Genomic DNA, 24,144 nt, shown 5'->3' with positions numbered 1-24,144 from the left:
CTTGAATGAGGAAGATGTTTTTAACGCAACTTATCATTCCCTTCCATTTACCGAACTCTTTCATGGAATTGCAACTTCGTATCTGAAGGAGGATTCCATTCTTAGAGTAATTTATAACTTTAGAAGAAACCTGTTTCATCTGCTCATCAGCTGCCAATGTTCTTGACACACCTTAAGTAACTTAATATTTGCATGAAATTACATCCATGCCAAGTTATGCGGTTTTGTATAGAAACGCGATCCACGATTAAGAGGCTCAGCTGAGGCTCAAATTAATAGGCACAGCCGTAAGCAGAGAAGAGAATAGGGTAGTTTCCTTCATCAAAGAAAACGAAATGCATTGATTGCGATTCCTTACCCACCATTAGTGTATTCATAATATACAAATTATTTCGTTTTAAAAATCCCAGTTTAGACGAATGGAAACGGTCAATTTTAACCTCATTTGAAAAAGGCCAGATTGGCGCCCATGCGATTCCACTCCACGTGACGTCACAGGGACCTAGTTTCTTTACGAGTAGGTAGGAGTTTTACATTGTCTGAGATTACCAATGCATGCATGAGGCACAGAGCTTAGGGAAGCATCTCTTAATAATCACACATTAAAAATACCTAGGTTTGGAAAGTTTCCTTCGTTTGATAGGGGAATAATAATCCTAATTTAAGCCAAGCGCTACCTGCTAGCAGGGTACTCAGCTATCGTCGTATCAGCGCTCAAGCCTCGCCCCAAGGTCACCTCACTTGCGGCAGCGGGAACCAGAACGACGTCACACGGAGATTTCCCGGCATTCATACCTACCCGTAGCGTTTTCGCGCGCTTGAAAATGTTCACTTTTCGTTTAATCGCTAAAAATAGATATCGTCATTTAAAAATATAAGAGCGTGAAATGCGTACTCAAGGAGTAATAATCTCTCGATTTAGGCAATAAAAAAATAATAGAAAACCACCCTATTGCATAATTTCTTGGGTGGACTTAAATATTAAACTGAAAAAGCTGGTTATTACTTTATGCATTATATATGCCTTACGTTATCGGAGGTAAGTCGATATCATTTTTTTAAATCAACCAGTCCTCTGGACATCGTTTCGTTCATTTTATTATTGCATCATAATGGTTCGAGAAATTTTAAAAGCTAATGCTAAGCCAAAAAAGTTCTAACTCTCTACAAAAATGGAACATTTAACAATTCATATATCTACAATTATTAGCTCTATCAATATTAAATCAGTGAGTTGACAACTACTGATAAAACTTTCGCTTAGCAGAACTTAGACGTTCATTAGTGTTTGTCAATTTTCACGACAATTTTTACTTCTTTTAAGAATGTAACAATCACTTTATGATGCGTGTATGTTTATTATTACCAAGATTAACTAAAAGTAATAAAAACAAAAAATCTTTTATTGATATCACAACTAATATTATCAATCTCTTCACTTTCAACAACAAGCTGAAGTCGTTAATGGAAGGGGAAGAGAAAAAAAGCATGCAATCTGTAATCATTATCGACAGGATTAGGTGAGGAGACGTGAGAGGAAGGAGCCGTTGAAGGGTAAGAGGGGATAATGTGAACCGCGTAATATTAGGGAGAAGGGAGTAGGGTAATGATGGAGGAAATTAATAGAGGGAAATAAAATCCACTTTGTACGCGCCACACAGAATATTTCGTTAACACCAACCAAGGTGGCGATACTTTCATTACACTATCAAAGTAAAACTTCTCACAAGTTAACCTGGCTACACCATATCAGTTCATAGAGGCATGACACCCACAGACTCAACGAAACTTTGCATTATTCATTCTTTCATGTAGCTAAGGAACTGGGTTTAATTTTTCTTGACTATCTCAAGAATTTATCTCCTATAATCATTTGAGGTGGGGTTGAAATTGCAGCTTTTCAGGTCTCTGCGGGCACTTACTACAAGTCTCATTTTTCAGCTGATTCAAATGAAACTATTCAGTTCCTCATAAAAAGGATGAATATTTGAAATATTAATTTTGAAATATCCTCAGATAAGCAAAAAAAAATTCCATACACTAATGTCACCTGAGATTTCAAAAAAGGTTTACGCCGATAACATGGTTTATAAAACATAATATGTTGACGATAGGCAGGATGCTAATCAAATTATTTTTTTCTCCTAATAATTTTAAAGCTATGACTCATCACTTGTAAAAATAAAATTCATGGTTTTTTTAGTGAAAACGTTGAAGGATACAAAAAAATATGCTATTCATGATTCTCATAGGTAAATACAACAAAATATGGTAAAATTAATACCGTAAAACATTCAACCCGAAATACTAGTTTTCATTCCCTTTCTTTCTTTGGAGCAAATGGTGACCTGCCTAAGAAAAATATTGCATATGTCTTATTTTTATGCATGTTACTTCATGCCATGAAAATTTCTCGAAAAAAAGGAAAACATCAGTGTTATTAACATTCCATCACATTCCGTGCAAGACCAAACACTGACTCTCAGGGAAAGAAGAATAAAAGCGATCTATTGTAGAACAATATTACGATCAATTTACTGTCATATGGTAGCTGGAATACGCACATACATAATGATGTCTCTACTTTGGAAAATTCTCTTGAAGGCGACAAATACCTCGTTCCAGGACATGAGGCGCTATCGTGCGTACCATAAAATCGAATTCAGAAGCAAGGTTCGATACGACTCATGCATCGAAATCGAGTTTACGCACGCCTTCGTCAGCGCTTTGAAGTGGGCTATCGGAAGTGCTGTTGTTTTATTCCCTTTAAAGAGCGAACATGGGACGGATTAATTGCTGCTCTGGGCCCTTCCTCCATGATTTATGACTCGTGTTCATCCCGTTCTGCTCGTGACAGAGAGACATCATTTAGTCCTCTGGAAACGATGCAAATTTTTCAGTTAGGAATGAAAGCATTCGATGGATTTTTAAAAAAATAAATCCCTTTACACCAGTCAATCAAAAGAGATGCTCACAAGAGCAATGGCATTGGATGACCGATTTTACCATGTGCGACCGCATCATATGCTTACTTTTATGTGTTCTACAATGTTGTACTCTCACAAATGATTTCCGGTAGGATATCCTTTTTACTTATTATTGAATTACCCAGTGGCGTAACTAGGAATATGCTTTGCAATCGTACCCCAAGCAATCGGGGTACGAGAGAATTTTTTAAAAATGATAAGCCTGGAAATGCATTTTACATCATTTTGGTACTTAAAATTTAACTTTAAGTACATGCAGTTATTATCCATCAAGACTAGGCAATACTTTTATAATATTTTTTTTCCCTGAGGATTTGGGGGGGAATCTATCCCCCTCATCCCTCCCCCATAGTTACGCTCCTGGAATTACCTCATTATATAGTCGATCAAAAATGACTTTTTTGGAAAATGCGTTTGATATGGAAGGTTGTGGTTTAAACTTTCTCATATGAGTTAAATATTTATTGTTGAGTCATAGTAATTATATTATAAATTAAATCAGTACCTTGGAAGGTAGGTCTTGAAAAAATTTAAAATGAAATTTGTGCCGACGCTTCGGGTTTATTTATAAATCTACATCAGGGCTTTAAAGGTGTATATAATTTCAATACATAAATCTACAACAAATGTCAACAACAATATTTTCACAATAATATAATAAAATAGAAAAAAAAACAGTAGTAAAATAAAAAAGGAAACTATAATATTTACCTAGCTTTTTGCAAAGTTAATTGAAGGTAACTTAGCGAATAAAATTCATGGTTACCCGTCAATTTTGATTAATTACATACAAGATGCATATTTGATATTAAATACAGAAGTTTGGGAAAGGATTAAAAAACTCATAATAGCATATCAACATATACCCATATTCAATAATACATTCAACATATTCAAATAATATATTCAACATATCTTGTTCTTTTTTGATCCATAAAATGGGCTCGTTCATCAATTAGTTTCAATGGTCGATTTCGCAAGAATTTGAAAAACAAAGAGATTCGAATTTTTACGCTTTTCAATTCGTTGCCTACCGCTGCACACTCCAGTGGATGCGGTAGACAAACGGTGCGAGGAATATGATTAATCACAAAAAGACCAAAGTTTTGCGGTAAAGTATCGCGAGCTAGGAGTGTGAGGCTCAAGATGGAAGTACATAATATGGTGGTTTCCTATTACTTTTTTATTGCCTAAATCGAAAGATTATTACTCCTGGAGTACGTATTTCACGCTTTTAGATTTTTTAATGACGATATCCATTTTTTCGCGATTACATGAAATGTGAACATTTTCAAGCGCGCGAAAACGCGACGGCTAAGTATGAATGCAGGGAAAACTCCATGTGACGTCGTTCTGGTTCCCGCTGCCGCAAGTGAGGTGACCTTGGGACGTGGCTTAGAGCGCTGATACGACGCAGGCTGCCAGCAGGTAGCAGAGTACCCTGCTAGCTGGTAGCACTTAGCTTAAATAAGGATTATTAATACCTTATCAAACGAAGAAAACTTTCCGACCTTTAACGAGCCAGTTTTAATAGGTGATTATTAAGACATGTTTCCCTGAGCTCTGTGCCTCATGCATGCATTGGTAATCTCAGACGATGTAAAACTCCTATCTACTCGTATAGAAACTAGGTTCCTGTGACATCACGTGGAGTGGAATCGCATGGACGCCAATCTGACCTTTTTCAAATGAGGATAAAATTGACCATTGCCATTCGTCTAAACCGGTATTGCTAAAACTAAATAATTTGTATATTATGAATACACTAATGGTGGGTAACGAATCGCAATCAATGGCTTTCGTTTTCTTTGATGAAGGAAACTACCCTATTGATCAAAATATTGAGCAGTCACGTAGCCGGGGTGGGAAAAATAGGGGGCTTCACTCCCCTTACCCCCACCGAAATTTGTTGTGGTCCCTTCTGGCCACTGCCCGTGATTCATTCACTAGGGAGGCCACTAGCCCAAAAGAACCATTTATCTGACACTCCGTTTTTCGATACAGTTTTAAACTTTTAATAATGTCTGACACTTAATAACTTTGAAGGTACATACTGATAATTGTAATCCAAAAAGTTGTAAAAGGCGAATCGTCAGGCGAATTTCGTGAATAAACGTTCGATATATGTGGACCAAGCTATAATAACTGAGTCAGTTTCAGTAAAAACCAACGATAACTACAAAATGTGGCACTATACGAACGATATTTATAGCTTATTTTATGAAATTTATGGTTTTCCGATGCACTTTAGTTGACAACAAATTAAAAGTAAAGGCCCCGGCTCAAACACCCCCCGAAGCAAATATCTGACTATGTGTCCGAGTTGGCAGCGTACTTCACTATAAAAGGAAACGAAACAAAGCAGTAATCAGTAGAAGACAATAAGTTGGGAATATGTTAAAATGTTGAGCGATATGCACTCTCTCGTTTGTTTATGGACCCTGAGTGTCATTTCAGAAGGTCCGCTAATGAAGAGGGACAGGGGAACAGACAGAGACTGAGTTGGCCGATTTGCGCGCTCCTCGCTTCCGAGGCGAGAATTCCGCGAAGGCCGTGCGCCCGTTCCCTTGGTTACCTAGACCGTAAACATGCCAAACCGGAAGGCGGCGGGAAATCATCAATAACGGTTGCACCGCATTTAAGCACGCATTTCTATCCACATTGATCCATAACCAGTGTCTAATAACATACGAGCAGGCGATAAGAATGAGGTCTTTTGCCAAGATTTTGTCTTCAATTGACAGTACGTGATGCCGACATAAAATGGAAGAAAACGCTAGCCCTGTACGTAATAAATTGAAGTAAGGAAGTGTCAACTCTGTGCCATTTGGCGCGTAAATGAGGGAACGCTTTTTCGAAAGTTAGCATCCAACTCGCCCAGTGCCTCACTCCACATCATTCAATCAGTGCCAAAGGCTTTCACTGTCAAAGGCCAAGTGCCAAGTTATCGTGGTCATCAGACAATAAAAAAACATATTTTTCTTATAAGCATATTTCAAGAGAGAATAAAAAACGAGACTCCGAACTGTAAAAAAGTTTAGAGAAATAACAATGCCGATGATTTTCGTCACATTGATCAGACATTGCATAACAAAAAATTATAAGGTATAAAGATAATATTGAAAAAATAAAAAATATAATTGGCAACTACAGTTCCAATGATTCCTGTTGTATTTTCTCAAGATGTTATTACAGTGCAGTCAGAAGGATTGGCTGGAGCGATTACTGAGCGAGTAGAAGATGTTAAAAACAGTATTAGAGGAACGAATGAAACGAAAGCGAGGGAGAGGAAGAATATCATGCATGATGTGAGGCGCGATGCGGTGGAAGTTCTATACATTAGTAAAATTGAACACTGCAATATTTCCACTGAGTATTACCGAAAATGTCCAATTTTACTAATGATAGGTAGGTAAGCGTAATACGATACTAAATTCGATAGCTGGAAGTAAATGCGATAGCTGGAAAGTTTGGATGGAGGGAGTACTGAGCGGGAAAGGCATGTTGAAAACCGTGTTCGAAGGGAGAAGGTTAATTAAGTGAGGGAGAGAAAGGCAGAGAACAGTATTTAAAGATTAAATGAAAGGAAAGAGGCCTACTTGTATATTGAGGAGGGAAGTCCAAGTTGGAAGCGGATAGAGGCTAGGTAAATCTGCAATTTATACCATGTAAACCTACTTTAATCAACAGAATACCTTCATAATAATAAAAAGCGATAGCCAAATTAAGTCTCTCATAAGATGATTGTTCAGTCAATATTGATAACAATCATCGAAGGAAGCATTAGTTTCAGAAATCGAGTGTACAATCTGCTTCTCAAACATAAAACGACCGTCACATCAAAGCGAATAGAATTTGCACAGCAAGAGAGAGGAGACTGCTGCGTTAGTCAACCTGAATAAGCAAGCTATTATAATAGCGGAGGCGAAATTCCACGTTCATTTCAAACTTCCATTGAGCAACCTCATAAACGAGAACTAAATAAGCAAATATTTACGCTGATTCGTGTGAATGCGAATACGAAATTTAAAACATCAATATCAACCAGTCTAAATCTATTAAAACTCATGCAAAAGGAAAACGTACACTGCCAACTCAAACACAATCTAAGGAATGCGTATTTAATGAAATTAGAAAATGTGTGTTATTTCGTTCTTGAATAAATGTATGTAAACGAACAAATAAATGCGCAATTTTTAATGCCATAATATTATCATACATTACAAACCAATGTTCTAACTATGTTTTGACCTCTATGGAGAGTTAATCAGGAAATAATAATTCTTTGTTTCAGAATAAGGCTAACGTTTATTTCTTCGCTATGGAGAATTTAAAAAACTTTTTTAATTTTCCAAGTTTTAATAATACTTACACCGACCCATGTTTCAGCGGGAAAAAGTCATATTCAAGGTACCCGTTACAACCTAAGTCGGTGTAGGTTTTATTTAAGAATGAAATATTACATCATTTTGTGTGCTATTTTACTATCACAAAAGAAAAATTCCAGCAAATTAAACCTGGGTCTATTGTTTTTATTCGCCTTTATCAGGCCTTACTAAATGCTTTTTATGATAAACTCATTAAATTGCTGTGAACAATCTGTCGTATAAAATGGTTTAAAATGAAAAAATGCTATTTTTATTAATACAACTATTACAGGAGAATTATCATTGTAATTATTATTGAATTTTTAATTTCAGAGGACAGATTACTCACGCTGAGGTCATGCGATATAGTATAAAATCACCGAAGGAAGCAATAGTTTCATGAAAAACATAGGGTAAGCCCTGCTGAATGTGAATGAATTCATTGAAACGTCGGCGTTATTCTGAAGTAAAGAATTATTATTTCTGACCAACACTCCAAAGTGGATACCGCATCGTTTATATCTTTAAATTTACTAGTTGCCATAGAAACTAAGAATGCTTTAACAATTTCGCGGCGAATGGTATGGATAAAATTTTATTGTGGGGTAAGAAAATTAAAGTAAGCCACTGGCTGTCGGTCAGTCATTGGCTGTCAGTCTGTCACTGGCGTTCATGTCTAACACGGTTGGGAGGCTGAGAAAAGTTCGTTTGCAGAAAATATTGTGATGAAATATGTGACAGTGCAACTATCACCATACCATTACATAAAGGGGTGGAGGGATTACCTTTGCACACGACAGCCGAGAATAATTACTTGTAAATAAATCGCTATTTCAATCAACATGTCAGCACATTTCAAGGCATAATCCCTACCACGACACGAGATGGCTTTCACTTATATTTTACATCAGTATATAATTAGCTTTCATCTAAATATCAAAATGTTACTGCTACTGGGGAAATCAATTTATTCAATGCATCAGTTTGAATACCAAACTTCTGAGCATTTCTTCATGAAAGATAGACGGTTGATATTTGTTCCTTAAGACGGAACGTATACAGTTGCTAAACATCATAGTATTTTAATCCAGGCGTATATGATGTAAGAAAATTGACTTTAAACATTAAAAATAATTCATTTCCCTCCAACACAGACTACAGCATATTAACTGGATAACCGTGGTATTTGAATCATTCGAGAATATGTGGGGTCTTCTGATTTGAGCGTAAGATCTCCATAGAGCTTGAATAAAATGATTTTAAACGGCTTAAGTGGCAATTATAACTAGAGAATAATGATTGCTTTAAGTCTTAAGCAAGTTTAAACTTTTCATGTCGGTATATAATGACTACACGGTATAAATTCTAACTTTGATCATCCCCGTTGACTTCAAAGGGCTTTTCTGCAAGCGAAACTTATATCAAATGAAGTATAGTATCGATTAATGTTTTACCTGATGAATTCATTTGAACGACAAGCGTTTGTATGATCTTAGGTTTTCCCGGCGTATCAGTTGCAGAAAAGTTTCTCGGGTTTTCCACCGGTTGATGTCGTCCATGTCTCCCGACGTTTCGATCCGCGACTTGCTGATCATCCTCAGGCATTCGGAAGATCCCCTGAGGATGATCAGCAAGTCGCGGATCGAAACGTCGGGAGACATGGACGACATCAACCGGTGGAAAACCCGAGAAACTTTTCTGCGACAAGCGTTTGGTTTGCGTTATCTTCGCTCTAAATGTAATTTTCATTAACTTTAGATCCCTTGACTTGTTTTTGATTTCCGATAAATTCATTTCTACTCTTAGTAATATAACGCAAGTTTAAAAAATATATCTCGATGTTACATAAGGCTTTCATGCAACGTATAATTATTCCTGTGACCAAAACCACAAAATAAGCATGGGTCGTAATCAGAATTTCACAAGAGCACGATTGCAATCCAGCTAATCGACGATTATTTCGTCAGTTTCTCGCAACATGAATTTCGCATAACACAAGTATGATTACGCCACGCTACCAGCGTGACAAAATACGTCTTCCGCATAGCAGAACTGGACATTCGCTTCCACGTTCGGTAGAAGCGTCATCAATGACGTCTACTAAGTTAAGCCACATGTATCGGTGGCAACAAAATAAACGTCCCTAAGAGAATAATGGAGTCATTGCATCGGCGATGTGTGATTTTTTAGGGAAACTAAATCTTAGAAGGATCAATGCCGGCGTTAACAATTCTTTTTTCACATTTAAAATAAAATAAGTGGAATACACCAAAGGATGAAGTTCGCCATGAAAAAATATTTGACTTAGCCGGGATTCGAACCCGGATCTCCCGATTGCCGGTCAGGCGTGCTACCAGTTACACCACCAAGCCATCTTCTCAGAGCGAACTTCGGGGTGGGTTTTACCGAACAAGATGTTGACGTCACAAGTCCACACTGTGGCACATGTGGCGAGGGTCGTGCTTACTAAGCCACTGTCGGGGAGAAAAACCCTTATTTTCCGCTGGTCTGCGGGACGATTTTCAAAGCACTGAAGGAACAAGTGACTTTGTACGCAGTCACGCGCACGGGTGCAAAGTTAAATACACCAAAGGATGAAGTTCGCCATGAAAAAATTATATTTGACTTAGCCGGGATTCGAACCCGGATCTCCCGATTGCCGGTCAGGTGTGCTACCAGTTACACCACCAAGCCATCTTCTCAGAGCGAACTTCGGGGTGGGTTTTACCGAACAAGATGTTGACGTCACAAGTCCACACTGTGGCACATGTGGCGAGGGTCGTGCTTACTAAGCCACTGTCGGGGAGAAAAACCCTTATTTTCCGCTGGTCTGCGGGACGATTTTCAAAGCACTGAAGGAACAAGTGACTTTGTACGCAGTCACGCGCACGGGTGCAAAGTTAAATACACCAAAGGATGAAGTTCGCCATGAAAAAATATTTGACTTAGCCGGGATTCGAACCCGGATCTCCCGATTGCCGGTCAGGCGTGCTACCAGTTACACCACCAAGCCATCTTCTCAGAGCGAACTTCGGGGTGGGTTTTACCGAACAAGATGTTGACGTCACAAGTCCACACTGTGGCACATGTGGCGAGGGTCGTGCTTACTAAGCCACTGTCGGGGAGAAAAACCCTTATTTTCCGCTGGTCTGCGGGACGATTTTCAAAGCACTGAAGGAACAAGTGACTTTGTACGCAGTCACGCGCACGGGTGCAAAGTTAAATACACCAAAGGATGAAGTTCGCCATGAAAAAATATTTTCATATAAAAATTTTTTCATGGCGAACTTCATCCTTTGGTGTATTTAACTTTGCACCCGTGCGCGTGACTGCGTACAAAGTCACTTGTTCCTTCAGTGCTTTGAAAATCGTCCCGCAGACCAGCGGAAAATAAGGGTTTTTCTCCCCGACAGTGGCTTAGTAAGCACGACCCTCGCCACATGTGCCACAGTGTGGACTTGTGACGTCAACATCTTGTTCGGTAAAACCCACCCCGAAGTTCGCTCTGAGAAGATGGCTTGGTGGTGTAACTGGTAGCACGCCTGACCGGCAATCGGGAGATCCGGGTTCGAATCCCGGCTAAGTCAAATATTTTTTCATGGCGAACTTCATCCTTTGGTGTATTTAACTTTGCACCCGTGCGCGTGACTGCGTACAAAGTCACTTGTTCCTTCAGTGCTTTGAAAATCGTCCCGCAGACCAGCGGAAAATAAGGGTTTTTCTCCCCGACAGTGGCTTAGTAAGCACGACCCTCGCCACATGTGCCACAGTGTGGACTTGTGACGTCAACATCTTGTTCGGTAAAACCCACCCCGAAGTTCGCTCTGAGAAGATGGCTTGGTGGTGTAACTGGTAGCACGCCTGACCGGCAATCGGGAGATCCGGGTTCGAATCCCGGCTAAGTCAAATATTTTTTCATGGCGAACTTCATCCTTTGGTGTATTTAACTTTGCACCCGTGCGCGTGACTGCGTACAAAGTCACTTGTTCCTTCAGTGCTTTGAAAATCGTCCCGCAGACCAGCGGAAAATAAGGGTTTTTCTCCCCGACAGTGGCTTAGTAAGCACGACCCTCGCCACATGTGCCACAGTGTGGACTTGTGACGTCAACATCTTGTTCGGTAAAACCCACCCCGAAGTTCGCTCTGAGAAGATGGCTTGGTGGTGTAACTGGTAGCACGCCTGACCGGCAATCGGGAGATCCGGGTTCGAATCCCGGCTAAGTCAAATATTTTTTCATGGCGAACTTCATCCTTTGGTGTATTTAACTTTGCACCCGTGCGCGTGACTGCGTACAAAGTCACTTGTTCCTTCAGTGCTTTTAAAATAAGTGGTTAAAGTTGCAATTTTTTCGATCTACATTGAAGGAGCAATTCCGTGTTAGGCCCTTTCGTGTTCTATTTACTTTCGCCTGGTAACTACAGTGCAACATTAGATGCCGTGATGGCATGTTTTTTGTTATCAAAATCATAACAACGAAAGCACAAAGGTATGGCGACGAAACTTTTTTAGTCACTCACCTTAAATCTTAACCTATCTCAAATGTACTTCTGCACATTTGCACACCGCATATTTCCTTCGAGCACTTCTTACGATTTCATGAAATAATACGACTGCAAAACGTTACATTTACTCCTAAATCTAGTTAATACCGTGATTAATACACTGATGAAATTGAAATATTTCTTTAATTGGCAAGCTGTTTTCTTTTTTCGTTCTCCAATTATCCTACGTAAACTAGCTCAAAATACAGCCGAGGTGGATTTATTGCCTTATACAAATGATACTCTACTATCCTAGAGGTTCTATTTACGTTCGCATGGTAACTAGAGTGCAACCGTAAAAAAGCAAAGGAAAAGCGGAGAAACGCTTTTACTACTACGTCGCTCAGCATAAATCGACTACCTCAACAAATAAAATAAGAATGCGATCAAATCCAATGACCATTTTACATGAGTAATTCGATTGTACACTTCAATGGATAGCTTCCGACGAAGTGAAATCTGTACAATGTAAAGAGGCGAAGAGCGAAAACAAATGAAAAAAATGCATTAACGCGACCACGAAAAATGGCCCCCGTTCTAAAGGCCGTTTTACACGGTACACGGAATTGCGCAGGTTAGAGCTGCATTAATTTCTAAAATGGCGCGGAATTGCGCGAATGCATGAACGAAATTGGAACAGGGGCTATTTTGCCGTCTCGCATCCACGCATTCTCGCATGTGTTCTAGCAATTCGCCGCTTTACACGACGCAATTTTGATTGCGCCTTCGCACGTACGTCAGATTGCGCAATTCCGTGTACCGTGTAAAACGGCCTTAAGAGCTCTCAGGCTGACAGAGTTGACCTAATCAAGGTGTACATTGAACAGCATCGATTAAAAAGTCAGGAAAAATCGTAAACATTATTATGAAGTATTCTACAGGTTAAGGTAGATTTAGATGGAGAATTTTGGGAATCGTCTCTCTTTGCAAACCCTTCAAAATCGGACTTAGCTCTTTAATTAATAATAAGGCCTACTCACTTTCATTTTCTTCCCATAAATCATTTTTTTTTCTTTCTCCGCTTACTTAATATTATTTTTACAATAATGTATTTAACCTTCCCACCTACCTTAATAGTCGCTCCATCAAAACTTGCCTCCGTATCTTATCTCCACACCCACCATGTCCAGCGCTTCGTCGTTCCTCATCCACTCCGTTCACTTCACCTTCTCCATTCTTCTCCACACCCACATCTCGAGCACATCCTGTGTTTTATCTTCCTCATGTTCAGGTGCCAATGCTTACGAACCACACAGCGCTACACGTAATACGATAGTGTTCACAAGATTTTTCTTTATATTCATTTTCATCAGCTCTTTCCTCGTCATGAAGTCCTTAGTTGCTAACGCAATTCTCCTCCTGATTTCTTCCTGCTGCTTTCGTTTACCTCCATTGCGCTGCCAAAATAGTTAAACTGCTCCACCTACTTTCGTCTGTCATCACCTACAATTTACCTTGAGTTTTAGCAGTCTTAGCTCGAGAGGTTTTATAAAATCGCACAACTTTAGTCTTCTAGCAATTTAATCGTAAACATAAAATCCTAAAATCTATATATATAAATAAAAAATAAACCCTAAATATAGTTCAAAATAAACGAAGAAAATCAGGCAAAAAATACCAAGTTGCCACGAATGGGGAATGAGAACCCTGAAATCTGCATTCGTTTATATAAAAAAAATATCATAAAGCGTATCAAAAGACTGTTGACGAAAAATGGGAGCCGAGTTTTACAAACATCCTTCTGATTCGAGAAGCAACCATTTCTTTAGCTCCCATGAAAGAGTCCCAAAAGCAAACGGAGACTTCAAATGCAATGAATCCGAGAACAAATGAATGATGCATTAATCTTCTTACGACTCCATTACGTAATGAGATCGCAGTCGATGGGATCGAAACAAAGACTAGTGAAAGAGCGCAAGGCATTCCGAGAGATATGAATAAAAAACACGATATCAGTAATTGTAGAACTGCCTCAACAGCAGAATAACACAAAAGGATAATACTTTCAATTTAAAATTTCTCCTTTAAGTACAGTTAAGAATACCAACAGAGAATCTTAAATGAAGACATTTTCCGAGGTAGCATTCAAGTTGAAATAGCGCTGTAATCAGAAAACCCAGCGATTTCGGGTTCGCCTAACATTAATGGCATAAAACTATCCCATGACATACAACGTAATATCCTATACAAATAAGCCCTTGAACATCTTGAACGCCAGGAATAGAGAACGATATAATAGCAGTTATATTTCACAGTTGTAAACGCTAAGAACCCAGAAACTGAACATTTATAAGCGAAAACTTATTGACTAATTACATTTTAATTTCTCATTTAATTTTAGGAGGTTTGTTTCACTAATAATTGTTAGATTTGATTTTTCTTTAGTGTCAATGTTCACCTTTTCCAGCTGGTTTTATAAAAATTTAAGGAACTTAGTTTTACGATATATAAATTCAACGAAATACCATATAGAGTCAAACAGTTAATAATCCATCCTTATAACAAATTAATCTATAAAAACCTCTTAATGATAGCTACATTGGGAGAAAAAATGCTAGCTACGAATAAAATAATCGATTGAAAAAAGACCAAACTTTCTACTAGACAATAAGAGCATTTTGAAATAAATGAATTCCCAAAGATCGCACAATTTACTACGCAGGTTAAGGGTTAAGTAAGGAATGACACTGGCTAGAAGAGAGGCAAAGAAGTTGAGTCAGAGCAGAAAAAACAATAAAATTAGAACAGAAAACAGACAAGGCAAGTGAAAAAAACGTTAACAGTTAATTAAAGTAGTCTGGCTTCAGGATTAAACCTTATAGCTCAATCCAAAACCTATTAAAGGTCTTGCTAACTTTCGTTTAATTCATTTCTCTTAATTTGAGTCCGTCACTTTTGTTCACAGCGATCAGGCATGCTGTATTTTAACTTGGTGAGGGAGTATTTTCGAGAATCGGTGCTTTCAATTAATCGACTCAATACAATATGATACATGACTAGTTCCGCGGTTTCCGCGTTTCATTTATTGTCTCTCTATATGCATCAGTAAAAAAAAGAGGACTACTGAGTTTCCAAGGGGATACTCATGTGTCGGTGAATGGAAAACATTCAGTGCAGTCTATAGGAGTCAGCGTTTCTAACTGTGCAAATGGAAACGGGATATAATTATGAAACTCCATATCCAAGATATATAATTCTACATTACCTAAGCTATGCTACTTATTAATTAACTATTTTTGACTATAAAATACGTGTTAAGCTCACCTGTATAAAATTTTTAAGTAATATGTAATACAAAAAATCACCGACTATCTCCTTCAAATTTTTAACTTTAAGTTGCATTAATTTTTTTATTGGGGCAACGATTAAACAAGTTAACATTTCGAGTAAATTTGCTAAGATTACCGAAGCCATGTTTCGGATTAAATGTGCTCAGCCCTTAAAACAGAATGTCAAACACACTCCCACGTACCAACTCACTCAGCATTCGTCATGTTGGTCTAAGGAACAAATTACCGCGTAGGTCTGAAGCATGAACGCACTCAGGGTTGCGAAGAGCACTTAACTGCTGAGTTTTAGACCTAGTTACTCTTCCAGTTTTGGACCTAGTTACTCTTCCATTTCGAGAAACATTAAGTTCAAAGTTGAACGAGATCGTAATACTTGTATATAAGCATTAAAAGCACTAAAGCATGACAAATTTGAGGATTGAATTGTCTGTCAATATTCAAACCCTTAATTAACCCTCAACCCACTACCTGAGGGGTGGTCTAAAATTAAAGAACAGCAAAAATGGGTTTGAAGCCGTATCTCACCGAAGAGAGATTTTTAAATCCAAAATGTAACTGAAAACCTTCTGGTACGCATATTATAGTTTGACATCACACGCCTTTCTGTCCATGACCTCATTCTTTAAAAAACAAAATTATTGAAGATAAAACTCAGATTTTTTTTAATAAGACTGAAATCAGAGATCAAGCAAGTATTCCTCCAAGAATTTTATCGTCGTCCCATTCCATGAAGTCAAAAGAAGTCGTGATTTCAGAGAAATGCTCGTTAAAAACTTTCGCTTGATCAGTTCTTTGATTGCAGTTAACGGCTCGAATGAGTTACAAGGCAGTGTATCGAAGGGAAAAAGAATTCTTTGACACACATGTGGGAAGGAAATGATTCCGACATCTACTAAACCTCAACCTTCAATATTTTTAAGGGGGAATTTATAAAAATGCTGAGGTCCTCTACGACAGTTTTAGCACTCCGAAACACACAATCAAAAAATATCAATTTTGCGCAATATCTCCTTTCATATGCATGGTAGTCGGCCATAATGCTATGATAATGTACCAATATCCAATGATAATGTTCCGATAAATTTTTAAGGAAAATATTAATGTTTAGGCAATAAGTTAATTAATCTGGGGTAAAAAATTCTCCTAATTGCCAAATTTATTACCCCGGAACGTGAGCTGCCATCATTTGTAAAGTTTTCCTTTCCTTAATACTACTCATTTTACAAAAGTGTTCGGTACAACTATTTCCCGATATACGTAATTATCATCAAAGAATGGTGCGGTTTCAGTGATTCATAGGAAAATAGTGGGGATACGATGGAGGAGATTTATCAGAGGCTGCCCGATCCCTGCTTGAGTGCCTTCAGGATTACCGTAAACTGGGACAACTTTGCCTAGTGGGACAACTTTGCCAGGTTTTGAAAAATATTATCTTTGGTGCCCTACTAAGTTCCCTAATTATCCAAGAAAGGGCATATCTGTTCATCACACAGAAAAGATATTAAGTGATAGCCTTTCCACACACTTGTAGGAGTTTTTTTTCAGGTATTTATTAGTGTTTTGTTTTCGTCGCACCAAACTGAATATTTTGGTAGGCTATTTAAGTGTCTCCCCATGCCAATTTTCTCAAACTTCAGTAAAAATTTCTGGTATCGTTCAATAGAGCATATAATTTACTTTCAGAATCACTTTAAATGGTGAAATGTATGTAGTACTTTGGTTTCATAATGTAACTTGGCAATATTGCACCAGGAAGCTTGGTGGAAATGGGACAACTTTGCCAACTGACAATATTGTTATTTCTCAATTTCTAATACACTTTTTTGTAAGGGTGCGTTTTTCATATTCGTTTTATAGACCGTTCAGCTGCCAAGACGCTTTAATACTAAGTGGGGAGGCCGCAGGTATCGAAATTATGATGATACTACATTGCAACTTGCTGTCATTGCAGTAATTAATAATGAAATGAGAAGTGGAAAAGCAGTTCTGAAAAATAATATTCCACATAGGACAATTGACAGTAATGTGAAGTGTCGCCATTCAAAGAATCAAGGGCGCCAGACGGCATTGAGCAAGGATATGGTAGAAGAGATCCTCAAACATGTGGTTGTTTATGCAGACCAGGGAATGCCTTTTAATGGCATTAATTGATGATTGATTCGTTTTGTATTCTTACGCCATCGTCCAATCATTTATGACAACCTTTTGATGTTTCAGTCTTCAAACCTTGTAAAAAATAAATGGAGAGCCATACTGACAGGCCATAAATTGTTGAACTTTACTAGTAATAAAAGTCTTGAAAATAGATCATTTCCAACACTTTAGGCAAAACAATCTCAGTGGTTTGGATGAATAAGGTAAAATGAACTCAAGCATCATATCAGGGTTCGAAAAATATAGCAAGGTGCTACTCAACCCCAAATAAGTTTAGTCTTCAATTCCGGATGCATAGAAAACTGATCGTAATGATACTCTTACAAGAGTAAGTGCTTCATTTTTTAATTATCTTCAAGTCTGTCGTTGTAATCCAAACAAAAGTTCGCCATAGAGAAGAAGTCGGAAAATTGATGTGACCCCAGGAGAAACCGCGGAAAAATCACACTTGATCACTTCCAAGCACCTTCACATCAGATCAGCAGAATCATATTAGAGGAACTTGTAAATAGAAGAAAAATTAGGGGAATAACCATAGTATATTATGTTCAGTGTTATGAGTATTTGTGTGTACCATTCTATATTTAAGAGTTTTCTAAGTTAAAATTATTTATTCCGTTGTTTTATTGAGGTTTCCACTGGATATAACTCTGTTGGCAAAGTTGCCCCAGTTCCAGAGAATCTTTGACAACTATATTTTCAATTATATTAACGTATAAACTTTTACTTACGTTGTAATTTTTCACAAATTTTGAAAGTAGAGACCAAGAGTAATGGCTGAAAATAGTTTTAAATCATTGTCGTACATGAACTTACAAGAATGCAGTTGAAAAAGAAAAAAAAGTGGCAAAGTTGTCCCAGTTTACGGTATCTTCTAGTACTGCACTCCATCCGTCGGATGGGACGTTAAGCCACGGCACCTTTCGTTAGGAGTAAGCTAATGTAGACGTCGGATTTATCTCTGGTCGAGATACTAAGGGTGAACACATTGAAATTTATTAATTATCTAAAAAAAACTGTTTGAGACGGCAAATACGAAGAATAACAAAAAACATAAACCGTAAGTAATTCTGTTTCCATTAAACCCATGATAAAAACTGCAAAATTCTTTTATCATAACCATGTATTCCATGAGCTGGGGAGGCAGCAACTACACCCCCTCCCGAAAATGTTTACACCTAGCATAGAGTGTTACTGGACACATATATTTAACTCCCGCGTTAAGTCCTCACTGCCAACGTAGGCTTGGTAGCCAACATGATTAAGTAATGGCTAATTTAACTTATATAATGGAAGTAACATATGACGCAAAAAAGGCATTATATATCCTATATTGGACGTAACCAACACGATGTGCGTCGTAATGGAGATGTGATTTTAATTAAGTGTACTTCCCACACATGAGGAGAGAGCGTATTTTTTTTTAACTTGCAGATTCATGCGAAATTTCTCACACGTGTTGAATTTGGAGATACTGTGAGAACAAATCATAAATGTAAAAAAGCAATATGCTAATCCATCGATTGGTTGGAGAGAGATTCATTACTATTAAAGCATGCAGTCTCATGGAGAAGGAGAATTTACTTCGAATATATTACTATAAAATAGAAATAAAAGCGAAAATAATACCTCATGAGTAATATATAATTCGTCCACTTACAAGGCCAATATTACCAAGGAAACTGCGCGATAATGAATTGAAGAAAAAATAATCAATACCCACTTTAATAATGTCCAATATCTTTGTCAAGACAAATTATGGTACAATAATACGTGAAAAATAATCCAACTACAATAACCCTGCTTCCAATGTTGCGATTTCATTGAATCCCCATTTGTAATTGCGCATACACGCATGAGCGTAGCAAAATAATAGTATTTCACACTGGACAAAAGGCGAACGGTTTATCTTCACGAGCAAGGGATTTTTTCTCATGGCAATTCTTGTATAAGGGATTTGAGGTTCAAGATAAAAGCAGGTGTTCTCATAATTGAAATTAGATAGGTACAGACTAGAGCACATCCACCAAATGAAGTACTTAGGCAGTACATTAGAGAAAAACGGACAAGTCGTAAGGATATCAAAAAGACAATTGTCACTTGGCAAACAGCCAAACGAAACGCTCAAGAATGGAAATGAGCCGATGAGAAGTTCGTTTGTAAAGAAGTAAAGTTGTTTAAAAAAAGCAAGTCAAGAGTCTTATACGGAGTGTAGCGAATGAAGGTATAGAAACGTGGAGCCTGAGGAAGGAGGTCGAGAAAAGACTACAGGTGCTTGAGAAATGGGTGTGCAAGAGAACTGAGCAGGTGAAGTTAACGGCGCGCCGCGGTGTGCGGTAGGAGGGAATTGCAAGGTAAGATGCGAAACAGACTGGAGGTTTGGATGGATGAAAGTACCACTCGGGGAAGAAATGTTGAAAACTTAATTATAGAGGAAAGAATTTTAGGTACAATGGAAAAGGGGAGGAATAAATAGGACCATCAGCGATTAAGACAGAGGTAATTGGTACTTACCGGTAATTGAAGAGGGCAGCTCAATTTCGGAGGGGGGAAACAGTCCAGAATTGTTTGAAAAACTCTATATGCGATCCTGCCATAACAGGTAGGTTACCTTCAATTAGTCATTTCCTACACTCACAAGGGATCAACTATTGCCGATACAACAACAACAAAATTAACGGGTTTTTCCAATCATGAATATGGCAGGGTAAATAAGCATAGCTAAGTTGCATTGAGCTAGTGATGGCACTAAAATCATGACGCCATAGTAATTGTCTTACCCTATCTTCTTGCCAAAATTCGAGATGCTTAAAAGGGCATTAAGGGTTGCACAGAAGAGTTGAGCAAACATAGACACTGGTAACCTGGATAGCATAATCCCTAATAGTGCATAAATCCCCGCAAGTTAAACGCTACGACACCGATCGGAGCAAATCCCGACACTGACCACAATACGGTTTTTTGAACAGTTGTAGTCTAAGTTGCAGTTTTTTGTATTTTATGCAATAAATAAATTTTTAATGTAGGGATGATACACAAAAAATCGTACTTTTCTTATTTTACTCCTTCCCGGATGACCCGGGCAACCTACACTCCACATTAGTCCGGATTTATTTATTTATTTAATCCAATCCAAAAACAGCAAGAGGCCAATTACAGAGGACTACAATTACAGGAGAAACAATTTAATAATATTAAGCAACGTAACCTATAATGAACAAACAATAATCAACAGTATTAACAAATAAATAACAAAGAATAGTAAATTTCATCGGGTGGTGTGAGGAATAGGGGGAAAATTACGATAGTGATGGTGCAAGATGGATGAGGGATGAAAAAAAAGGATGAAAATTTGGAACACATTTTGCATAGGAGTTAATGGAAGAAGGAATTCTGAATAGAAAAGAACGTTTAAAGACAGAAAGGCGGGGGGTGAAACAATGAAATAGGTCACTCGACCTCGTCGTGCGCGGAGGAACACGAAGTGGAAAAAAATAAAGTGGCTATTTCGGGAAATACTCCATTGGCCGTAATGAAATACACTGGAAATTTGTTTACACATATTCCCAATACAATCTTATTCTTACACATATAGTATTCTTACTCTAGAATTAAACTTTTTACCTGGCACTTCATGAAAAATAGGTGCGGTTTTTAACGCTCTTAAACGGTAGCTCCAATTCTGTCGCTATTTTTCAATAACTTCTCCATGCACAAACTTGAGAGCCGATATAATGTAGGAACAGACTCTTATGAGTGCATATTCCAGAAAGAGCTATACATACAGTAATGTATTGGCGCAAAACATTGTTGTGAAGAGAGCTTTTCTACTTTCGTTATTTCAAGACTCAAAGACAATTTAAAATCACTTGTGGCGGCGCATAAATGCACCCCGGCCGCTACCACAACTTGACGTATTTCAAGTACGTAAATATTATCCGAAAGAACGTCTTCTTTCCTTGTGCGAGTGAATACTCGCGAGACAAGATCCAGGCAGCACTGCTACCAGCAGAACTTCTTCCCCAGCCAGCGAAATCGGCCCGCACCCTCGAAGCGTCTGCCAAATCCCTTGGGAACATGTCTGTCTGATGGCTTAGACGGACGCCTCCCCACCGCCATACACGCTTTAAGCCACGTCCCACTCTTTAGGCATTAGGGAGCATCGCTTTGGGCGGCTAAATTTTGGGCAGCCAACACAATAGGGAGCATGAATTGGGAATCCTAACGCAGATGTTGGCATCTCCTGGGCACAAATGAAAAACAAGAGAAATTTGGAATGAATAGGAAAAAAACGACGAAACCCTTAACATTCCTCATTGCTAACGTTGTCGAGCGATTGTGCGTAGACAAATGTGATTTGAAGTTTTAGATGTCGTATAAAAGCATTTTTTTCATCCTTTAAGTTGATGAGGAAACCTTTTTGTTTTAGCACAAAATAGAGTAGGGATATTTTTTTCTCAACTTTGGTTAAATATTTAGTTTTTTCACGTATCTTTTACCTCACCTTGTTGCATAAGCTCGTACAATCCTTTTCGTGTAGTAAATAGAATTTCAACCGTTCTCTTTACTTAATACGCTTTTTAAATTTCCTCATTCTTTTAGCAATTTACTTTCTGGTTTGTTATTTTTATGGCCAGGTTTATTCCTTCTCTTTTCACATTCAAACGAATTTCTCCGTCGTGGAAACACTCCCTGTGACGATATTTTATTGTTATAAACGAAACAAAATGACCAATCACACCGTAAAGAGCTAAAAATATCGACACTAATTGCAAACAAAATACTTTCCCTCGTTGGTTGCCATGTTGCATTTCCTCTGACTCTTTCACAAAGACGCTTCCCACGATTTGAATCATGGGAAAAGGAAGCATTCGTTGATGCCCAAATCTGGCGGCCAAGATAGGTCCCTAAATTCGTTACCTCACGCTGCCTAACGAATTAGGACACCCTTCCAAGATGGAGCCCTGTCCAAATCCTGTGATTTAGGTACCTTAATGCCAAATTGGGACACAACTTAAGCTTCTCCTTGGGCACACGATATATACATACCCGCCATTATTCAGTCGTCCGGAGAGTCCTACTACGGAATGTCTTGCTGTGAGAAAACATCAAAGGACTTACGAAGGATCTCAAGCTTTCCCAGCACACTGGTAGATGGAAGAGTTGTTTCTCAGAATGTCAAAGGGTAGATATCTATGTTGCGAGGAAGCAGTCTGCTACAGGGGCGCAGCTAGGAATTAAGGCCAGGGGGGGTTTTCGGCACAAGTAATACTGGGGTGTCTGGGAGTGTGGAATACCCGCCAGGGATAGCGGGGAGGTGCGAGGGCACTCCTTCAGAAAAATTTCAAGATAAATAGTTCAAAATGGTGAGTTTTACGGCTTTCGGATGGACATTTTATTAATATTTACACTATTCTGTAAGTAATATTAATCCAATTAAGTAAAACGGATTAAACTTAAAAACGTTTCTGAGCTCTGGGGGGGGGGGGGGGGGTTTATACCCCAAAACCCCCCCCCCTCGCTGCGCCACTGGTCTGCTATCATCTTCAGGGTTATGGAGCTGATAGAAAATTCTATGATTTACATATACAGGATCCATGGTCAGGTGGGTATGGATCCTCTCCACTCAAGACTATGGCAGACGACAATAGACAGCTGCAATTATGCAATATCAACCATCGCCAGACTTTTATAAGGTCAAGTATCGCGTGATCATTTGTCTTTATCGAAGTATTGAAAGATGTAGTTGGAAATATTAATTTGGATCATCAAGGGTGAGAAAGCCCTTCTTCACGAGCTAGAAGTAGCGATCGATTTATACTTACGAAAATAATATATATGCAACTTTTCGGAGACCTTTGATGAACATATTCACAAACTCCTATTCCCAAATAAATAATGCCCTATATTATAGCTCCCAAACGGTATTATAGAGTGCATATCGTAGCAAAGGCACCCTATTGCCGAACACTGCCCTACGCTGATGGAACTAGGCGAGTACATAATCAACAACAGTTACTTCATAGTATTGAGAACGCATGTCGGGCCGTATTCAAGGATGATGCGTTGGAATTAAAAGTAATAATTGGAGTCGAGATGCAATTTCGTCTGAACGCATTCTACCTTCTACTCGACGGGTAAATCATGCACGTGAAAAAAAATATTAAAACCGCATTCGTTTCTAAAAATCAAAAGCAAAAAATTCGGAGATAGGCATTTGGCCACAACAGAAAGGTGAACACTATCGGATTCCTTCCCTGAATATATCACTGCCGTCAACGCCAGCGAATTTGACTTACATAGAGTTCAGTGTCAACACCCAGGAGAATGATGGACTGCATAAGAAGACTCACCTGAAAAGAGGGAAGAAGATTATGAATAACTTAACGGTAACGGAAAAATAGTAAAATAATCACTTAAGTACATATAATTAGACCTTAATGGTGGGATCGAGTGCGAACACATGTCAACTGATAAGCTACTGACACAAAATATAATTCATTGCGTAATACCTTAAACAGCTAACGCCGAAAAACGAATGACATTGGATGAAGCTCTCGTGGGTCAATACAGATGTAGTCGCTGATTTACGGGAGTACTCCGCATACTGATGCGGTATATAGCCCAACGTGGCTTTCCACTGGAGAGCATTTACATAGGTTCATGGAAGGACGAAGGTGAAAATGGAGGGATAAAATGAGCCATTTTATTTGTAAGCAGATATCGCTGTTACCTTATCTGTTTACATATAGCCATGCACTAGTTATAGTACTTCATAATTTACGTCAGTACTAAATGATTGAT

At 38.3% G+C, this 24,144-nt stretch overlaps 1 protein-coding gene and 5 non-coding genes across 6 annotated transcripts in view; 3 read left to right on the top strand and 3 right to left on the bottom strand.

Annotated features, from left to right (window-relative positions):
- The window catches only part of LOC124167131 (furin-like protease 1), a 457,244-nt gene that overhangs the window by 398,158 nt on the left and 34,942 nt on the right, over positions 1–24,144 (bottom strand). The gene's annotated exons all lie outside the window — the stretch shown is intronic.
- On the bottom strand, positions 9,655–9,726 carry Trnaa-ggc. Its single transcript has one exon. It is a non-coding gene; the product is annotated as a tRNA-Ala (tRNA).
- Trnaa-ggc lies at positions 10,296–10,367 on the bottom strand. The gene has a single exon. It is a non-coding gene; the product is annotated as a tRNA-Ala (tRNA).
- On the top strand, positions 10,870–10,941 carry Trnaa-ggc. The gene has a single exon. It is a non-coding gene; the product is annotated as a tRNA-Ala (tRNA).
- Positions 11,189–11,260, top strand: Trnaa-ggc. Its single transcript has one exon. It is a non-coding gene; the product is annotated as a tRNA-Ala (tRNA).
- Trnaa-ggc lies at positions 11,508–11,579 on the top strand. Its single transcript has one exon. It is a non-coding gene; the product is annotated as a tRNA-Ala (tRNA).

The sequence above is a fragment of the Ischnura elegans genome, chromosome 10 (assembly GCF_921293095.1).
Source record: "Ischnura elegans chromosome 10, ioIscEleg1.1, whole genome shotgun sequence".
Taxonomy (NCBI): domain Eukaryota; kingdom Metazoa; phylum Arthropoda; class Insecta; order Odonata; family Coenagrionidae; genus Ischnura; species Ischnura elegans.
The sequence above is the reverse complement of the archived record's forward strand: the minus strand, read 5'-3'. Positions and strand labels throughout refer to the sequence as shown.